Here is a 13,345-nt window from a genome sequence, read left to right on the forward strand (position 1 = left end):
TAAATAAATAAATTAGAGCTATCTGGCCAGTTAGAAAAAAATGCTTGTGGTTTTTTTTTTTTTTTTTGATGGGTTTGAATCAAGCAGATCACATGCTATCCTAGCCCTTGTGTGAGATTCAGAGGGATAAAGTGCTTGAAATTGAAAATATGGAGGGGGGCGTGTTATTATTGCTAATGGTGAATTATAGAGTAACTTCAGGGGAATGAGTGGGAGGTAAGTGCAGGATTGTTGGAGGAGAGGAGATCAGGGAATTGACTGGCCAAAATGTTGGGAGGATCATTTATGTAGATATCAAAATCAAAAACAACTACAAAAGAGGTATTGGAGGAGATATAGTCTGGGGGCATGAGATTCAAAGCTGGGGGATTTAGGGAGGGAGAGAATGAATAATTCAGAAATGACAATGAGGCCCTCACACCAGGGCCTTGACATATGAGACATGGGAGAGAAGAACAGCTATCACTTGAAAGGCCTGGAGATAGAGCAGAACTCCTGGAGGAGAGCAAGAGATCTGTTGGTGCAGGAAACATGAAACGAGTGTACAACAGCAATATTGAGGAAGTAGGATATTTTGCTAATGGTATACTGTGAGTTCCAGAGGACACAATGAAAGGATTTTGGAAATTGGGAAAGAAAGGGGAAAGGGGTCAATGTGGGGATATACGGAGTATATAGGGACGAGAGTCTAGGTGATGGGGGGTGACCTTAGAGTCTTGGGCCGCTCTTGGTGACTGAAATAAAAGGAAAGTAGGGCATAATGGAATTAGACTTGGTGGTTTCCTAGTTAGATTATTGTAAATATGGAGGGAGAGAGGGTTTGGGAAAGGCAGATTTATCAAGAGCAGCCAGAGATTTTAGACCTGTATTAAATTTCTGTTGTCATAGAACAAGAAACTTAGAAACTACCACAAACTTAATGGCTTAAAACAGTACAAATTTATTATCTTACTGTTCTGCAGCTTAGAAGTTCCACAAGGGTCTCATTGGGCTAAAAGCAAGGCGTCAGTAGGGCTGCATTCCTTTCTGGAAGCTTCAGAGGAGAATGTTTCCTTGTGTTTTCAAGCGTCTAGAAGCTGCCCCTATTCCTTGGCTTGTGGCTCTTCTTTCACCATCAAAACCAGCAACACTGCATCCTTCTGACTTTTCTGTCTCACAGCTCTCTGACCACAGCCAGGAAAGGTCTTCTGCTTTTAAAGGCTCATGTGATTACATTGGACCACCCAGATAATCCAGCATAAACTACTCATCTCAGAATCTTTAACCTTGATCGCATCTGCATAGTCCCTTTTTGAAACATAGTCACAGGTTTCAGGGAGTAGGGCGTGGCCCATTTAGTGGGGCCATTATTCTGCCTACCACAGGGTCCCGTCTTTCTTCCTGTGGACACTAGTGTGAGGCCTGGTGCAGGGTGGTATAGGTTCAGGGTTACGGTACATGGTTCAGTGTGTAGTTCACATTGAGACTCAGGCTTGGGCTCTTCCTGCAGCTTCAGATCTTTTATGGGGCTCATTTGAGGCTGGGGACAGTCTCAGGCCTCAGTCTCATCTCAAAAAAGGGTTAAGGTGCTCATGTATTCTGTGGACCAGATCAGTCCATCACATGAAGAGGGAGCTCAGACATTATTTGAAGAAATACATTGGTTGAATAATTGCAGTAGTCTTGTGTGCCACTAAGAGAGCTGTATTAATTTTTCAGTTTTTGTTTACTTAATGAGGCTTCAAAAATACCTCACGTCTAGACATCTGGCAGTCTAGAATTTTGGTAGCATTTGATGTTTGTATTGAGCAAGCATCTTCTTTGGTTCTAAGAGGTCTGATTCATGAGACTTTGGTGTGAGGTGTGTTTCTTGTTCTTACTGTCAATTTTAAATTTAAGTTGGTCTTAGAAACTGCTGTAGAGTCAAGAATGTTTTTCATCTTGCTAATATTTTATATAGAGGTGGACTAATGTTCCCATTCAGTATTGAATAAATTGAGAACTGTTAAATTTCATCTTTACTCATATATTAAATAATTAATTTTAGAAGTATTTCAGTCTTTTTATACAAGTTAAAATTGTTCTCTTAGAAATACTTACCTTTTTAGCTATAATACAAAGAGTAATCTGCAGAAGCAAGTTTGAATTTTTCATAAATGGTGATAAATATAGTTAAGGACTGTTGGGTTTTGTATTATGCCAGTCAATTAAATTTCAGCACTACTTTTAATTAATGTTAATAGATCCATCCGTCCCAGAAAGATCTGTGATATCAGATTGAACTAACCTAAATTCCAAAGTAGGTCAGTGGGTCAATAGGTTATTAGGTTAGAAAAGGGTTTATTGTGGTTTCCATTTTTTAAGCCCAGGTTCTTGAGTTAAACCTTTTTAATGAATAATTTAAAAATTATCAATAATTAGATGAAATTTAAAGTTTTTTCTTTAAGTTACATGAACAGTACATAGGAAAATAGTCTCTGTTACTCATGTTTTTTAATAGTAATGTGTTACTTTGTTACTCATGTTTTGTTCTCTGGAATGGATAACATGCATCTTATGTTCTTATGGTAGCCAGGGCTCTAGTATTGGACAATTAAAAGAAAACATTCAAAAGCAGAAGTTAAGTTTTTCTGATTATAAAATAATACATGTTCTTGGAAAATTTTAGAAAGTGCTAAAGAAAAACTAAAACTGGAAAAAAATCCATGAGCAAATTACTCAGGAATAACAACAGTTGGTACTTAAACATATTTGGATTTATGTTTGATACATTTTAATGCCACTGTTAACTGCTGTTGGATGTTTAAATCTTCCAAGCTTTACTATTTTAAATAATAGTGCAATGAATATAAAACTTTGGCTACATCTCTGATTATTTCCTTTGTTTTTCAAAATGAAATTACTAGGTCAAAGGACGTAAGTGCTTGAATTATTGACACTTCTCATCAAACTTTTTTTAAGAAAGGGAGTCCTAATTTACTCTCTTAAAGCATTGTTCAGTGTCTATTTCATATCTCCATCACCAAACTTATCAAACAGTTATTAAATGTAATAGACACTTTAGAGTCACTTTCTTCTCCACAGTGCAGTGTTGGCATTGTCAACTTCTTAAAGCACTCTTTTCCTTTAATTTTAGTGACAAATAATCCATCCTGGCTTTCTTCTATATCTTTGGTCCTTTTCCAGCTAGTTGATACTATTATTAACACTAATCATACTTAAAATTTATTGAGCATTTGCTGTTTTCTATATACTGTCCAAACGTGTAACATAGTTAATCCTCAAAAGAACTGTATGTGGTAGGTACTACTGTTATCTCCATTTTAGAAATGAAAAAAATGATGCACAGAGATTTAGTGACTAGTCTCAGACTCACAGCTAATAAAGGGGCTGATCCATAATTCACACCCAGGAAATGTTTCTAGAGCCATTTCTTTACATTGTTGCTCTGCCGCCTCCCCGTTTTACTAGCTACTCTTCTGCCTGTCTGTAAAATATTAATTTTTCATCAGGTTTCAGTCTTAGCCATTTTTCCCCTAATTTTATATGTTTTTCCTAGAGAAGCCCATCTAATCATTATCTTCAATTTACCTATTTACGTCGATGGCTCCCACTTTACATCTTTACCCAGTTCTTTCCTGAATGCCAAACCCACATTTCCAACTGCCTACTGGACATTTTTCCTCTTGTATGTCCCATAGATATCTTAAACATAACATGTCTAAAACTGAATCCGTCATTAAAAGTGTTTGTGAGGTATTTGTTACATAGTGATTAAGAGCATAGCTCAGGCTAAACTGTCAGGGTTCCTATCTTAGCTTTACTGCTGATCTTGGCCAGCTTACCTGTTCTCTTTGTGTTTCAGTTTCCTCATCTGTAAAATGGAGATAATAATAGAGCCTACCTCATATGATTGTTGAGTCTTAAATGAGAGAAAACTTTAAAGAATGCCCAATACATAGTAAATGTTCAATAAATGTTAGCCACTGCTTTCAACATCTTTCCCTCACACTACCCTCCAACTTACTCCTTCTGTGTTACCTATCAATCCATAGATGTGTCCAAGCCAAAATTTGAGTGATATTCTTGTCTGCTTCCTGCCCCCAGCTTCTGTTAATCAGTCACCAGATTCTGTCTAGTCATCTCAGGATCTATTAAAATTCCTATATTTCTTTTTATAATCTCTGCTTCTGTATTATTCTACCTGAACTGTTATAATGCTCTGCTTCTACTAGTCTCTCTAATTCTAGTCGAGCCTACTTCCATTCCATTCTCTGTGTTGTAGCCAGCATGATGGTTCAAAAGAACAAATGTCTATTAACGTCACTTTCCTGCTTAAAACCTTTCAGTGTCTTTGTTGAGGGGGCGGAGGTGTTGGGAGTTACCTTCATGTGACCTTTCACGATCTACTCACCTCACCATTATCATCTCTTATGACAGCCTCTGTTACCCCCTGTCCTTGGTTTTTGCCCTAATCATACGAAACTACTTGTAGTATTCTAAAATCACAGTTCCTTCTCATGTCTCCAGACCTTTGCATATACTGTTCTTTTGGCATAGATCAAATTTCTCTATCTCTTTGCCTGGTGAACTGTTATTTTATTCTTCAGATCTCAGCTTACGTATCAGTTCTCCAGGAGGCTTCTTTAACTTCTTTGTCACTCCCAGTGTGTTCAGAGAGCACTTTGTGGGTTCTCTGGGAAGTGCCTCTGATGTAGTGGCTGTGTCTATTTCACCGTTTCCAAACTACAGTCAGCGTCGTATCGGACACTTGCTTGTATTGGTACTCAGTAAATATTTGCTGAATGATAAATATATGAAGTAGAATTTTTAAGGAATCACTAATATTTAACTATAATATGTTTTTACTTAAGTATCTTTGATTCCTAGCCAGGAATAATTTTTACATTTATTAGCCATTTGTTTTCTTCGTGGCTCCTCGTTTAGTTATACTCTTTGTTGTTTGTTTGTTTGTTTTTAGCTGGGTTTTAACATTTTTTCAGATAACTTTTAGAGACCCTTATATGGTAAAAATATTAACCTTTTGAAGTGCTGCAAATATTTAAGCCTTTTATTTTGGCTTTAAAGGGGGAGTTTCCATTTGTGTTTATTTGGTTAATAATTGGTATCCCTATATATTATATCCTTTAGTCTTCACAACAGTTGCCTTAGGTAAGAAATCTGAGGCTTAGGATAACTAAGTAAATTGTCCAAAGATTTTCATCCATGCTTTTCTGACTGCAAACTCATGGTCTTAACTTCTATACTTACTCCTCCAGCATGCTGGATTTGTTAGGTGCTTTAATTGCGACGAGTAACTCGATCCCAGAGTACTTAAAACCAAGTAGGGCAGTAGGATATGCTTCTGAATTTTGCTTCATGCACATTTTAGGAATTAAGTTCTATTGCTATGGTGTTTTTGACTCAGACCTCTTACTTTTATTTGAGTCCGTAATCTCCAGGGGGTTTTTTCTTGTTGCCATCAAAAAAAATCCCTTTTTGTACTCAAAAATACCCCCTCTTTTTTTTTGCTATCAAAAATATCCCTCCTTCTTGCTGTCATATTATATATACAGCAGATTCTTGGTGTTTTAAAAAAATTCTAGAATGGACATTGGATGAGTCAAGCAAAGTATGAGGGTAAAGTTTTGCATTAACTTTGGTGTGGCAAGGTTGGGTTGGTCTTGGTTAATTCAGTTATTCACAATGATTATTGAGTTTTTAGTATTTGTCAAATATTCTGACAGGTCCTAATAATAGATGAATAAGTGAAGCTTCACTCCTGCTTCGAAGGAGCTCATGATTTAGAAGAATGTTAAGAATGAGAATGTTATAGTGATATCTCAGTTCTACAATGAGAAATAGTAAGAATACAGCAATTCCTGATTTTCCTTGTTAGTGAAAACATTTCTATCTGAAACTGACAAGTTCCTGAAGTTCTTTCCACACCAGAAATTTTACTTTTTGATTAAATTTATTCCTAAGTGTTTTATCCTTTTGATGCTGTTATAGATGACATTGTTTTCTTAATTTCCTCTTCAGATTGTTTGTTGTTAGTGTATACAGAAATGCAACTGATTTTTGTATATTTATTTTGTGTCCTGCTATTTTTTTTTTTTTTTTTGCGGTACGCAGGCCTCTCACTGTTGTGGCCTCTCCCGTTGCGGAGCACAGGCTCCGGACACGCAGGCTCAGCGGCCATGGCTCACGGGCCCAGCCCCTCCACGGCATGTGGGATCTTCCCGGACCAGGGCACGAACCCGTGTCCCCTGCATCGGCAGGCGGACTCTCAACCACTGCGCCACCAGGGAAGCCCCCTGTGTCCTACTATTTGATATTTATTAGCTCTAACAGTTTTTTTTTGCTAGACTCTTTAGGGCTTTTTACATATAAGATCATGTCATCTGCGAAGAGAGATAATTTTACTTCGAACTTTCGAATTTTGATTTCTTTCACTTCTTGCTTAATTGTTCTAGATAGTACTGTGTTGAATACAAGTAGCTAGAGTGGCCATCCCTGCCTTGTTCCTCTAATCTTAGAGGAAAAGCTTTCAGTTTTTCACTGAGCATGATGTTAGCTGTGGAGCTTTTCATATATGGCTTTCATTATCTTGAGAAAATTGCTATCTATCCCTTGTTTATTTAGTGTTTTTACCATGAAATGGTATTGAATTATGTCAGATGCTTTTTCTGCATTAATTGATACGATCGTGTGATTTTAATACTTTGTTCCTTAATGTGGTATATCACATTAACTGATTTTTGTATGTAGAACCGTCCTTGTACTCCAAGGATAAATCCCACTTGGTCATGGTGTATGATCCTTTTAATATGCTATTAAATTTGGTTTGTTAATATTTTGTTGAGAATTTTTGCATCTATATTTATCAGGGATATTGTAGTTTTTCCTTGTGGAGTCTGTCTGGCTTTGGTGTCAGGGTAATGTTGGCTTCACAAAATAAGCTTGGAGGTGTTCCTTTCCCTTCAATTTTTTGGAGGGGTTTGAGCAGGACTGGTGCTAATTAATTCTTCTTTACATGTTTGGTATAATTCTTCAGTGAATGTTTGGTCCTGGCTTTTCTTTGTTGGGAGGTTTTTGATTACTGATTCAATTTTCAATTTTCTATTTCTTCATGATTCAGTCTCGATAGGTTCTATGTTTCTAGGAATTTACCTGTTTCCTCTGGATTATCCAGTTTATTGGCACTTAATTGTTCATGATAGTTTATTATGATCCTTTGTATTACTTGGTATCAGTTGTAATGTTTCCTCTTTTTGTTGTTCTTTGCTAAAAACACTTTTTTCCTGTTGTCTTATTTATGCTCTATTTTGTTTCTGCTTTAATCTTTATTATTTCCTTCCTTCTGCTAACTTTGGGCTTTTTCTAGTTCCTTGAGGTATAAAGTTAGGTTCTTTATATTTGACATCTTTCTTCTTTTTTAATGTATTTACCACTATAAACTTCCCTCTTAATGATGCTTTTGCTGCATCCCATAAGTTTTGATGTTTTGTGCTTTTGTCTCAAAGTATTTTCTACTTTCCATTTTGATTTCTTCTTTGACCCATTGATTGATTGTTCAAGAATGTGTTTAATTTCTACATGTTTTGAATTTTCCAGTTTACCTTGTACTACTGATTTCTAGTTTTATTCCATTGTGGTCAGAAAAGATATTTGATAAAGCATTTCAATCTTCTTAAATTTGTTAAGACTTGTTTTGCTACCTGATGTGATCCATCCTGGTGAATGTCCCCTGTGCATTTAAGGAAAATGTGTATTCTGCTCCTGTTGGGTGGAATATTCTGTTAAGTCCATTGGTCTTTAGTGTTGTTCAAGCCATCCGTTTTCTTATTGACCTTCTCTGTCTAGGGTTCTGTCCATTATTGAAACTGGGGTATTGAAATTTCCTACTATTACCGTGTTGTTGTCTGTTCCTCAGTTCAGTTCTGTCAATCTTTGCTACAAATATTTGGGTGCTTTGATGTTGGGTGTATATATATCTATAATCGTTATATCTTCCTGATAAATTTGGCCATTTTATTATATAATGTCCTTTTTGTCTCTTGTGACAGTTTTTTACTTAAAGTCTATTTTGTCTGATGTAAGTATGGCCATTTGTGCTTTCTTGGTTACCATTTGCATGGAATATCTTTTTCCAGTCTTTTAGTCTCTGTGTGTCCTTAAATCTAAAGTGAGTCTTGTAGATAGCATGTAGTTGGATCTTGTTTTTTTTATCTGTTTACCTACTTTGTCTTTTGACTGGCAACTTTATTTCATTTGCATTTAAAGTAGTTACTGACAGGGAAGGACTTATTGTTATTTTGTTCATTGTTTTTGTCTGTCTTGTAGCTTTTTGTCACTTTTTTCCTGTCTTCCTTTGTGTTTCATTGTTTTCTTTTAGTGACATGCTTTGATTCTTTTCTCATTTCCTTTTGTGTATCCTGTATAGATGTTTTCTTTGTGCTTACCATGGGTCTACATAAAACATCTTATAGATTTAACAATCTATTTTAAACTGATAACAATTTAACTTCAAAAACTCTACTCTTTTACTTCTCTCCCCCACCACACTTTATCTTTGTCACAAATTGCATCTTTTTATATTCATTATATATGAGTATTCATTAACACGTATGTGTGTATTCATTAACATATTTTTATAGCTATACTTATTTTTATACTTTTGTCTTTTAACTTCTATAGTAGAATTAAAAGTAATTGTTGTAGTTTTTTTATTTTTAAGTTATTTTCTTTTAGAGACAATTTATAGAGTTTAGCATTTGTTATATATTGGTTTGGCCAAAAAGTTCATTTGGTTTTTTCCATAAGATATTACAGGAAAACCCAAACAAACATTTTGGCAAACCCAATATATTTTTGTGACAAAGTTATAAATTTTGTTATGTTTCAAAATTATTTTGAAACCTTCTTCATGATAAATGTCCATATAAGTTGAGTAAATCTAACACATTTTTTTCTGGTTTAAACAGAATTCTGAGACTGATGGTCAGCCATACAGAAGAATACATTGAACTTACAGTTTTCTGAAGAATCAGTTCAAAAGATCCCCAAAATACAAAAGGTAATGAAAGGGTTGTATCTTGCAATGTACTTTGAAATGACACTTGCCCAGGGAAATGGGAATTACAACCAACCTAAGAGAAAAGATTTGAAGATACTGACATTAAGAATTTCCTCAATGAGGACTTCCCCGGTGGCACAGTGGTTAAGAATCCTCCAGCCAAGACAGGGGACACGGGTTTGAGCCCTGCTCCGGGAAGATCCCACATGCTGCGGAGCAACTAAGCCCGTGTGCCACAACTACTGAGCCTGTGCTCTAGACCCCGAGAGCCACAACTACTGAAGCCTGTGCGCCTAGAGCCCATGCTCCACAACAAGAGAAGCCACACTGCAACAAAGAGTAGCCCCCACTTACCGCAACTAGAGAAAACCCGCGCACAGCAACGAAGACCCAACAGAGCCAAAAACAAATAAATAAATTTATAAAATAAAAAGAATTTCCTCAGTGAAATGTCCCAACCTGATATCCTTAAAATAAAGTTCACAGATCCCATCCTTAAATATGAGCTGTAGCCAAAGATCACTGGACATTTTAGGAAAGCCTCTTTTGTGAGAGTCAAAGACCAAACCAAAATAGAAAATACCAAGTTAGGGGAAATGGAGACCAGATAGGCAGGTAAAAATGGAAAGAAACACAAAACTGTCATTTAATAGTTTGAGAAATAAGAGGAGATGCTAAATCCATGAACATGAGAGAGAAAAAAAATAAGAAATGAAATCAGAAATGGAAAACTCAATGGAAGGGCTAAAAAATGATACTGATGTTGAAAGTAAAGCAAAGAGAAAATGGGAGAGAAAAGATAAGAAAATTGGGGAAACTGTCCAGGATCTCCAATGTTAAAAAAAATCAGAGCTCTAGAAAGAGAATAGAGGGACTAGAGGGGAGAAATACAGAATAGTGAATGATTCAGCAAAACTCTCCAGAAGTTAGAGGACACACATTTACAGGTAGAAAGAGCCCATAGAGTGGCAAATGCAGATATGAAAATTAGTCCAAAATAGGGCATATAACTGTTACATTTTGTGAAACATAAAACTACATCTCTGATAGTTTAGTCCAAGATCTTTTCTCTACTTTTCCAGCCAGTTGGTAGACATGCTATATTTAAAGGAGAGATAAAGGAAGAGCTTCCAGAATAAGGAAAATAATAGGTCACATATAAGGAATCAGTAATCAGAATGGCTTTGGACTTCTTGATCCCACACTGGAAACTAGAAGACAGTGGAGAAGGGTGTCTCCATTGAAGATAGAAGGGAAAAATGATTTTCCTTCATAATTCTGAGGGAAAAATGATTTCCAACTCAGTATTCAGAATCTAGCTAGACTGTTGATTAAGGATAGACCAATGTTAGTTTTAGACTTGTGATGTCTCAAAAAAATTTATCTGCCGTGTTTCCTTTCTTGGGCAGTTAATGTAGGAGGTACTCAACAAAAATAAAGAAGTAAACTAAAAAAATGAAGCCGTAGGAAGAAACAGGGAATGCAGCTTACGTAGAGACCCAGGAAATCACCAGGATGATAGTGAAGAGTGATCCCAAGATTACAGCTAGTCACCAATTATAGTTATCCAGTAGGAGTAGGTCAGAAGGTGCCAGGAGAAATAGCTGCAAAAGATTAAATTGGTAGAATCTGTAATGTATTTGAAGATATTAAGAGTAGATTTAGACAAGGAAGAGTTTAGGGCTGAATTGTAGATAAGTATTTAGAAAACCAGGTAAATAACAAAACAAAACAATGATTAACTCTAGGGAAAACTATTCCAAAAAACAAATTGTAGTATACCATATGGCTTAACTGTGAATTGTATTTACAGAGTCATAATAATGTTAACTCTGGATATAACCACCTAGCCAAAATCACGGTATTGGAGATTTGGGCAAGCGTGCGTGTATATGAGGTAAGGATGGGGGAGTCAAAGCTAAATTATTATTTTTTATAGTGGAATTCAGTAGATGGTGGCTTAAAAAAAAAGACGCTTTAGAGAGCAAAAGCAAGCACTTTTAATAATTACATTGGGGACAGCTCAAATAAATTGGGAGTGTATAGGCATCCTACCTAAAATAGAAAGAATCAAGAAGTAATAAAAGTAAAAGTTATTAGAGATAGGGAGTTAACTACCAAGGGAAACAGTTAAAGAGATGAAAGTGGTTGTAAGTAGGAAATGCGGATCAGAAGACTTCTGATTTTTTAAAAAGTCTTGTAAAATTGGATACTTTAAACTCTGAACAAGTATACATTTGTGAAAATAAACATTTAAGTTTTAAAATGAGAGCGGAATGAATTAAAGATGTTGAAACACCAATTGTACACAACTCTGGCAAGTGGTTTTCCTTGTGAAAGGGAGCAGAAAAGGAGGCCATCCCTGAAGGGGGTTGCTGGGTCGAGGAAGTTTTTGTCTGTTTTGTTTGTTTTTTAAGGTAAAATACTAAGATGTTGATCAGAATATTCCAGTTATAGAGGGAGAAATTAGTGATGTAGAAATGGAAAGCTTTGAGAAGTGACAGCAGGTGGGATTCAGAGGACAAGATACTGATACTGCATAATTTATTTTTAATGTACAATGTGTTATAGTGTATGTAAGAGTTCTTTTCCAAAGATGGAGTGCCAAGCACTGAGATTTTCTGTTAATTATGTGTAATGTTGCATGCTGAATTTAAAACATACCTGCTTCCATATTTTGCAGTTTGAATTGCTTAGAAGGTTTGTTAGTTAATACCTGCCCATGTGATAAATGTTTTAAAACTTGTTTTTAAAATGATGTTTATAAAAAAAAATGCCATCCTGCCCTCCACTGTGATAAAATAGTGATGTGGTGCTTACTCAGCTGGGAATTCCTATCATTGAATGACTTTGAGCTCAAGTTGCTTAAAGTAAAGGAGCATTTGATTCCTAGCAGTAACTTGATCCTTTATCATTTAATTTAATTTTAATTAACTTTATCAGTTAATTTGTAACTGATCCTTTTAAAGACAGATTATTTTATACCATAGTGGTCTGTTAATATCAGTATTTAAGAAAAACGACTTTTAATAATATTTAATCTGTATTAGACCATCTACTTTAAATTCCTTGCTGTGAGTAGAGACATTGCATGTCTTCTAAAAATGACTCCTTAGAATCCATAGCATGAGCAAGTGTGACTCTGCCTAGTCTTTTTTGTGCTGAAAGTGTGAGTCCTAGGATAGACCCCACACAAGACCTTTGGCTGCTCCCACATTACCACTTTGTTTTGTTAAAGTTAATTCAACACCATGTAAAGAAGTCAAGAGGAATCTCCTAACAGTTGCTTTAGAGTACTTATTTGGGCCTATTTCACTTCTTCCTTTATCTTTCCCTTAAATATAGCATGCCTATCAATTGGCTGGAAAAGTAGAGGAAAGATCTTGGACTGAACTATCAGAGATATAGTTTTATGTTGTTCGGTTAGCTGGACAATAAATAGTGTTTGGAAAAATATTGTTAACCAACAATAGTAAAATAGCTTAATAAAGCATCAGTCTATCTTCTAAAGTGTTTTGGATTCACTTCCCTTATAGTCAGCATGGCCTCTCCTATATAGTGTAAGTTCTTATTCTTGGGGTCCTTTTTTCCCTCTGGTTTGCCCTGTTTCTACCTTCTGGTAATTAAACAAGCATATACTTGCTGCCATATAAGGCTCAGATCTGGTCTTTTAACTTTAAACTGAAACTGTTCTTTTTTTAATTCACTCAAATTGGCTGTGTTACCTTTGCACTGTTCTTTCTGTTCTAGTGATAGAACGAACCTCTGTTATTACCATGATGCTAACTAAGTATGTCTGTTAGACCAGAGGGCTGTACTTAGGTGATCTTTAAAGTCTCTTCTAACTCTAAAATTCTATAATTTTCTGTTCCATCTGCTGATGTTTACCCAGACACTTAAAATCACTATTTTATCCTGGAGTTAGTTCTTTTTATTTTTCCTGACTCCCCCACTCATTATCTTTTAAGAACTCTTAGCCCTTCACAGTTCTGCTTCTGCAGCCATAACCACAAGGACAACCCAGCATCATTTATCCAGAGTTATCCTCTCTTCCTCTCATGAATGTACATTTAAAAACAATGATAGAGTATTATAGAGTCTCATGTCCTTTAATATTCTCTCATTTAGTTAGAGTTACACAATAATTTACACTATTTTCTAAACTTTAATTAAAAAATAATTCTTATGCCTCAAAACTGTTAGGATATTTATTAGAGTTAAGGTGGTTATTCAATATTTAACTCATGACTATAAGTATCTTATATGGGTAAAACCTGCTTTATACTT

Source organism: Phocoena phocoena, chromosome 5, assembly GCF_963924675.1.
Source record: "Phocoena phocoena chromosome 5, mPhoPho1.1, whole genome shotgun sequence".
Taxonomy (NCBI): Eukaryota; Metazoa; Chordata; class Mammalia; order Artiodactyla; family Phocoenidae; genus Phocoena; species Phocoena phocoena.